Genomic DNA, 8,476 nt, shown 5'->3' with positions numbered 1-8,476 from the left:
TGCACTGTTCACCTGTGGGGTAGTTTTAAAGTTTATCCACCGCTGCCCTGCTTATTTCTTCATTTCTTTTTATTTTTATTTAATTCTGAAATTTAAGAAATAGAAAATTCTGCACAAGTAGGTCTGACTTCCTTAGAGAGATTTTAATAAGCATACAAATTTATGATGATTTATTTATGTTACTATAAACCCTAGTCACAACTGGTTCTAAATGTATATCTCTTCTTAATTTTTCTTATCACTCTCTTCCTGTTCCCATTTTTCTTGCAGTAACATTAATCTTTTGACATGGGCGTCATTAGTTTGCAGGACCTGTAAGAACAGTTCCTTTATGCCTCTGTATTAAGCAAGACTAATTCATCCATTGGTCTGATTGTCAGGGTTAATATGTTAGTAAGAAAAATGCTTGCTGAGAAACATCTGCATTATTAAAGATTATGAATAAACTGAAATGAGGGCAATTTATCTGATGAAGAATAGCAGCACACTCTGTGAAACAGCCTTCCTTTTGAATGATGACCTGCAAAGGGGGCAGCGCTGGTCAACCAGAGCGAGTGCTCCCATGGAAACTTGCCCAAAGCGCTGTTGGAAATCAGTCTTTCTGGGTCCCTGCCACACACCCTTACTCTGAAAATTTTCCTCGGGCTAAGTTTCAGACCCCAAAGTCTCAGACCTGGCAGTTCATCCTTCTACTTGCCTGCCATTTCCAGAGCAGGCAGGCAACCTGGGCAACTGTGTTGTTGGAAATCTGGGGTCTTGGGGCCCTGGGAAAGTCCACATTGCATCAGCTTGGTGAGACGAGCTCTGGGGGAACTCCTCACCATCACACCTCTTCTGTTACCAGTGCATGGAAAAGCTCAAATACATCTACATCGCCCTGTGCACTGGAAACATGCACTGAGAAAAATCTTTTGAATGTGATGAGAAATGATGAATTTGAAGATGAGCAAACCAACGGAGGCTCCTTCTATCTGTGTGACTGCTAATGGCAGCGAAGCAGGCTGGATTCTGTGAGAGCTGCATGCAGTTCATGCACTGTGTCCCGGCCTGGCACAGCCAAGTACTCAATTAAATTCTTTTTGAACATCTCTCCTTTCTCATGGAAAATCAGTCTGTCTTATACAGTAAGAGGGGATAATTGTACTCTTTTACCAAAGACCAACGGAGTACTTAAAAAAATAATTAGGTAGGCAGACAGGTAAGTGGATCTGAGACTTTGCCAGGCGTGACTACTGATACATCTTTACAAAATAATCTTCAAGCTCAGTCAGACCAGTTACCAAGTGAATGTTTCAGTGAGCAAGACATGATTAAATTTCCCACTTGTTTTTCATATCATCTTATATCCTTCCCATGGGAGGCAACCTTGTATGACCTACTGTTAACACCAGGTAGATGCAAGATAATTAAAACGTAAGGGTAATCGATGTTTGCAGGTGTATGCATTGTATTCTGTAAATAGAACACAGGACACATGCCTGTGTTTTCTTTATATCCTACTGAGTATTTATTATTTATAAGTGTAGAGCCCAAAGGCGCAGCATAGGATTAAAAGATTTATTATATCACCTTATATTTGCCCTTTCCTAATCCTGATGTATTTGTAATCATCTTGTATGCTACACAATAACCCATTTTATTCATAACATATGATTAATAAATTAAATGTAATTTGAATTGGTCTAGAGTTTTTTTTCCTTATTTTTTCTGCCTTGCTATTCTGCATGTCAGTCTCTGCTACATTCTACTTGTGTTTAACATGAATCATTGTTGCTGTTGGAAACTGTGGAATGATTGCCTGTGAACCTTCAACTTTGCTATCATAGGAATCAGAATTATATTAACAATGGCTGAGTGGTTCTTTGGCCAAAATTTCTAGTGGCTGAATTTAATTGACATCAGTGGAATTATGCTAGCATGTAATTTCACCCAAATATCAGACTAGCATCAAAAAGCCTTACAAAATCAGAGTTAGCACAGAACAGTCTTTGTTTCTATCTGTTCAACATTACTATGCATGTAGAGTTATTTTTCAATTGTGTTATTGAATGTCCATGACAGTCAGAAGAGGTTCACAGTTTGGTTGCAAGTGGTTCTTATTTCTCATGCAAGAATCACAAAGAAACATAAAAATGCCTTTCGCTAGTTGTCTCAGCTATTGATGATTCCACAGAACATACTGATTTTAGCTGTAACTTCTGGTGGCTGCAAGAAGGTCATGTGCCATGCCAAGGCTTCAAATGTCAGACCCCAAGGTTTTGAATTTGATTGAGTTCTCAACAGAAAACCAGTTTAGTAAGTAAAAAGAACTTGGGTGGCTTATTAGTATCAGGTAGATCTAGACTCTGAGTTTTTTCCTCCTTAGACTGGAATTTCTGCTTCCCTTTTCAAAATTACAAACCAGATATTCATAGCATTAAAAGCCAAAATAATTTATTTAAAATGTATTGAAAAAAAATCTTGTGGTTTTTTTTTTTGAAAAAATCTAACAAATTTCAGTGCAAAGCTTCTCCAGTTATGCATATAACAACTATTCACATATGGCCTCTGTATCACTTGCAATACTTTCTTTAACAATTCTTTAAGCAGGATTATCTGAGCACCACCTAGCCACATGGTATTTGTTCAGTCATGTGGTGGAAGCTTTTGCTAATATTCTCACAAGAAATTGTCTAAGGCCTCAAGAACAACTAACACAATGAGATAATGGATATGAAGCATCCCATAATCACAAATTAAACTCATTTGTGCGTTTTTCCATTATTTGACTGTTTCTGCTTTAATCTGTTGAACACCATGTGGAAATTCTAGAAAGACTGATTGTATAATAAGAAACCCCCTCTCTTTCCTTGCACGTCCCTTCTGAAGAGTTTATAGCCGTCCACTGCAACACTCCAGTTGTACAAGTCATCCCACCGTGTTTCTTTGACTCTACAGAGTCTGTCATCTGTACTATTAGCATGGCATGTCCACTGCCTTTGAGAAGCTACAGGCAAGGTGGCAAGGATGTTTGAGTTTGATAATATGCAATATTACTTGTGATATATAAAGAAATCATATAGGATACTCTTTATGTATCCCTGTAAAGAGCTATAGCAGCCTTGAATATGTTTTAACTGCAAAGAGGTTCTACCAGTTAGAGGGACTGCTCTGTTTAAGAAAGGGACTGTTCTGTTTAAGGTACACAGATTGGTATTTACTTTGAAGGAAAACCAGGGATGTGAATGGTCTCACTGTGTTTGGTATCCCCCCCCAAAAAAATGTACAGAAAATAAATAGTACTACAACTGTATGTGATCACACCCCACAAACTGAATTTGTATTGGCTAAAATAACCAAGATGGAAGTTTTAAAGAGAAGGGCAGAAACACGTTGTATGGTAAGCAAAAGTGGGGAGAAGAAATATGTTCAGAAAGAACCTCAATGATATGAGTTCCCCAGGGAGATGGTAGGAGTTAATTAGTACCATTTCCCACCCTAGTAAATGTCCCTTACATGACTGAGACACTAGAGCTACTGTTTAGGAACCTTCTTCCTAGGTATAGTTTAATTTCACAATTTATTAGATTTAACTGCTGAGACTTTCAGTTGAGTTTATAACCTGTTAATTAAGACTGCCTGTCCTGGTTTGAGGTCGGGGGTGAGGCCTCCCATGCAGGCGGCTGTCTGCTTTTTTTGAGGAGGACTCTGTCTGTTCGTCTGCCTTTGATCCCGACCCCTGGATGCCAATTTCACCTCAGTGGCCAGTCCGGCCTAAACCATGACACTGCCCCCTTTGCTTTGCAAGAGTAAACCCATTATTTTAATTTTTTCTAGGCTTGCCTCATTTTTCAAGTGAGTCCAGACTAATTTAACTCATTTAAACATGTTCTTACCTCCAAAAAGAGGCTGAATACAACCAAAGTGTTTGAATACAAACGCAGGGCAGCCCTTTGGGAGCCTGCAACCACCAGTATGGAGAACACAGGAGCTGTTTTCCATAAAGCTGTGAGACTCAGCCTGAGAGCAGCAAGATTCTGGGAAGAATTTTCTTTGGTCAGCTTAATCCAAGGAGCAGGCTTGTCCTTGCAAGATGACCCCTGGCTTCAGGCAGCTCCCAGCCATGAGAGGTAGCACTGGCATTTGGCTTTATATCTTCCAAACTGAGAGCTGAAGCACTGGTTCAGCGCGTGCGGTTTGCTGCCGCACGCCGGCTCAGGCTTTCACACCTCGCAGAGCGTGGTGCTCCAAGAGCTAATGGAGCTGGAGATTTTCGAAGCACCCGAACAGAGCCATATGCTGTCAAACAGTTTGTCTCAGATTTATTTCGGCAGGCTGATGAAAGCAGAGACATATTTTCTGCTCTGAGAGGGTCTCTCCAAGTGATAGAGCATGCTGCAACCTTTGCAGAAGGGCCTGGGTGGACTGCCACAGCCACAGGGAACGAGAATGGTGGAAAGCCAAATAAATGGCTTATTTTACATCGGAAAACACCCATGGCTTCAAACTGCTTTATTTGCTGGAAACTCTGAAAACAACTTTCTGTAATGGCACCAAGCTTAGTCCTCAGTCACAAAGACGGGAACAGGCGCACCTCCAGAAAGTCCTTTCTGCCAGCCCTCGCCTCATCTTGCACCAAGCACAGCAGTTTGACCAAGCTGAAAAATATTTTGGCGGCAGGTGCTGATCGAGTCCTTCCACTTTCCTGTCTGAGAAAACACTTTGTACCATACAGTAGACCAGGTGTCAGTGAACAAGTTTTAAATAGACTATCACTACTGTCAGAAAACAGAGGCTAATTTTCTTTAGAGCACAGTATTTTAAGATACATAAACTTGTAATGTAATTTATTCAATGCTCTGAATCATGACTATATACAGGAATAAAGAAATCTTATTTTTCAATTTGATTCCAATGGAGAAACCACTTTCTGCTACCAAGTACCCTGAGGATATACAATCAAGCAACCAAAATTGCTCCTGAGGCAGCATGCTATCAAACATGCTACACATCCAAATTTAATAGTCAATATTCTTTAGATTGCTTGACAAAACACCTTGAAATGTGTGAAATCCAAAACTATTTTGAAAAGGCATGTTTGAACAGTGCAGGAAAAATAAAGAATTGGTTTCTACTGCAAGAGCATATATCAAAATAGATGGATACACAGTGGGGCTCCTTTCTAATAAGGCAACAAATAGAAAACAATCACTGAGATGTAACACCTGCCTGCATGAAGCCCCTTAGGTATTGAATTTGCTTACAATATTATGTTTGTTTATTGCAAGCATATGTAAGTACTAACTTAAGTATAGTTGCTTTTTCTTTGAGCTAGAGAAAAGACTGTATTATCCCATGAGCTCTTTTCCAGGAGGATTTTCCTTTGACTCTCTGGGATTTTTAGGTGCATGGAGAGGAATGCCTGTATGGAATTATCTTCTCAAGTGACTCTGGTATGGGATATGGTTAGACAGACACATGTTTCTCTTGTGCGTCAGATCACCTGAAAGTGGGATTCTACAGATCACATTTAATCAATGCTTCCTGTTAGAAGAGTTTACCCAAGTTCTGGATATGCAAAGAGGAGTGTAGTCTGTACCCATGGCAGAGTGGAAATGGCTTTCCAAATGAGAGTTTATCAGATTGCAGGCTAAGAACTGTTCAGAAGGGACAGTCAAGGAAGGAGGGGCAGAGGTTGGTTGCCCCCTGTCTAGAAGAATGGATTGACTGCACAGAGCTGTCTTTGAGAAACTAATGACAGCTGACATGGTGAAGGCTGAGGTACTCAACAACGTTTTTGCCTCAGTTTTCAATGGTAATCTCTCTTCCCATTTATCTCAAGCCCCTGAACCTCAAGGCAGGGACTGGGGAAACGAAGTCTCTTCCGTTGTAGAAGGAATAAGGTTCAAGACCACCTGAGGAACCTCAACATACACAAGTTCATGGGACCCAACAAGATGCTGAGGATCCCACATGATCCTGAGGGAACTGGCTGATGTGGCTGCCAAGCCACTCTCTATCATATTTGAAAAGTCATGGGAGTCAGGCAAAGTCCCCAGTGACTGGAAAGGGGGAAATTTCACGCTCACTTTTAAAAATGGTAAATAGGAGAACTCTGAGAACTACCGACCAGTCAGCCTCAACTCCACGTCCGGTAAGATCATGGAGCAGATGCTCCTGGAAGACATGTAGAAACATGTAGAAAATGATAGGGAAGTGATTAGAGACAGCCATTGTGGCTTACCAAAGGCAAATCATGCCTAACTAAAACAATGGCCTTCTACAATGGTGTCCTGGTTTGAGCTAAAACAGAACTGATTTTCTGTTCAGTAATTTTACTTTTCAGCTAAGCCTCTTCTAACGAACCGAACTCCCTGAAATTAACAGTGTGTTTCTAAGACTGCAGTCTGCTTCCAGAGTGATAAAGCCTGGTGTTTATCATTTATGCCAAGGAATGGTATGCAGAGATGCTCCTGCTTATACTTATTGCTGTAACACCCAAAGTCAGCTAACTTTGTTATTTGCACCATTGGAGGGTCGGAAGTGGAAAAGTGTTGAGGGGTCGTGCCTGCGGGGAAGAGCGGACAGGACAGGTAACCCAAAACTGACCCACAGGGGATTCCATCCCATCTGCCTCATGCTCAGTATAAAACCTGAAGAACCAAAGGGTCAGCCTTCTTTCTTCAATGGCCAGTGTCCGAGGAGGACTTTTTCTGTTCATCTGTCTTTGTTCCAAATTCGTGCGTTCCCAAATCCAGATCTGGAATCTAATTCCTGTCTGTCACTGAGTCTAGTCTGGGAGTTTCCCAGTGCCTGCCGGTGACGTCATTGTCATCCTGGGAGCTCGATACAGTTTTGTATATATTGAATATATTTCATTATTTTATTTTTATTAATATTTTAATTAAAGTAGTTTAGTTTCTTTTTAAACTCGTAAGTCCATCTTCTCTCTCATCTTTCTCTCCCTGAAGGGAGACGCTCTCCCTTCTCTGAAGGGGAGAGAAGTAAAAGAGAGCATCTGTTGTTCATTTCAGTGGCCAGCCCAGCCCAAACCATAAAAGATGGAGAGACTGCATCAGTGGACAATGGAAGAGCTATAGATGTGATCTACCTGGACTTCTGTAAGGCTGTTGATATGATCGCACAACTTTCTAAAACAGAGAAATATGGTTTCGATGAATGGAATGGATAAGAAATTGGCTGGATGACTGTGTCCAAAAAGTTATAGTCAATGGCTCAATCTCCAAGTGGAAACCAATAACGAGTCATGTCCCTCAAGGGTCTGTGCTAGGACCAGTACTATTTAACATTTCCATCAATGACATAAACAGTGGGATTGAGTGCACCCTCAGCAAGTTGGCAGATGACACCAAGCTGGACGGTGTGGTTGACCCGCTGGAGCGAAGGGATGACGTCCACAGGGACCTTGACAGCCTTGAGGAGGGGCCTGTGCAAACCTCATGAAGTTCAACAAGGCCAAGTGCAAGGCCCTGCACCTGGGTCGGGGCAATGCTCAATATCAATACAGACTGGGGGATGAAAGGATTGAAAGCATTCCTACACAGAAGAACTTCGGGATAATGGTGGATGAAAAATTAAGTATGGGCTGGCAATGTGCACTTGCAGCCAAGAAAGCCCATAATTTTCTGGGCTGTATAAAAAGAAGCATGGCCAGCAGGTTGAGGGAGGTGATTCTGACCCTCTACTCCACTCTGGTGAGACTCGACCTTGAGTACTGCATCCAGCTCTGGGGTCACCAGTACAAGACATGGACCTGTCGGAGCAAGTCCAGAGGAGGGCCGCAAGAATAATCAGAGGGCTGGTACACATATTCTCTGAAGAAAGGCTGAGAGAGTTGGGGTTGTTCAGCCTGGAGAAGAGAAGGCTCCGGGGACACCTTATATCAGCCTTCCAGTACCTAAAGAGGGTTTATAAGAAAGACAGAGAGAGACTTTTTAGAAGGCAATGGGACAAAGGGCAATGGTTGTAAATTGAGGGAGGGTAAATTTAGATTGGACATAAGGAAGAAATTGTTTACGATGAGGGCGGTGAGAGATTGGAACGGGTTACCTAGAGAAGTTGTGGATGTCTCATAATTGGAAGTGTTGAAGGTGAGTTTGGATGAGGCTTTGAGCAACCTAATCTAGTGAAAGATGTTCCTGCCCATAGCAGGAAGGTTGGACTAAATGGTCTTTAAAGGTCCCTTCCAACTCAAGCAATTCTATGATTCCAAGTCCTGAGACAAAAATGTAGACCACCTAAGCCTGGAGAAAAGCCTGAATTTAAACAATGATATCTGTAATTGTCAGAAAAAAATGGGACTGTGAATTTTTTTAAACTACAAAGTGCAGGGATTTTGCAGTAGTCCTGACTTAGAACCAGTTTATACAGATCTGAGTGTTCTGATTGCTGTGTTAGTGCTATCATGCCTGCTGGAACCAATAAATTGTTTATAACAAGCACAACTTAGCTTAAAATGTATGGAGCACATCACAAA

The sequence above is a fragment of the Vanellus vanellus genome, assembly GCF_965231255.1.
Source record: "Vanellus vanellus genome assembly, chromosome: 1".
NCBI classification, from domain to species: domain Eukaryota; kingdom Metazoa; phylum Chordata; class Aves; order Charadriiformes; family Charadriidae; genus Vanellus; species Vanellus vanellus.
The sequence above is the reverse complement of the archived record's forward strand: the minus strand, read 5'-3'. Positions refer to the sequence as shown.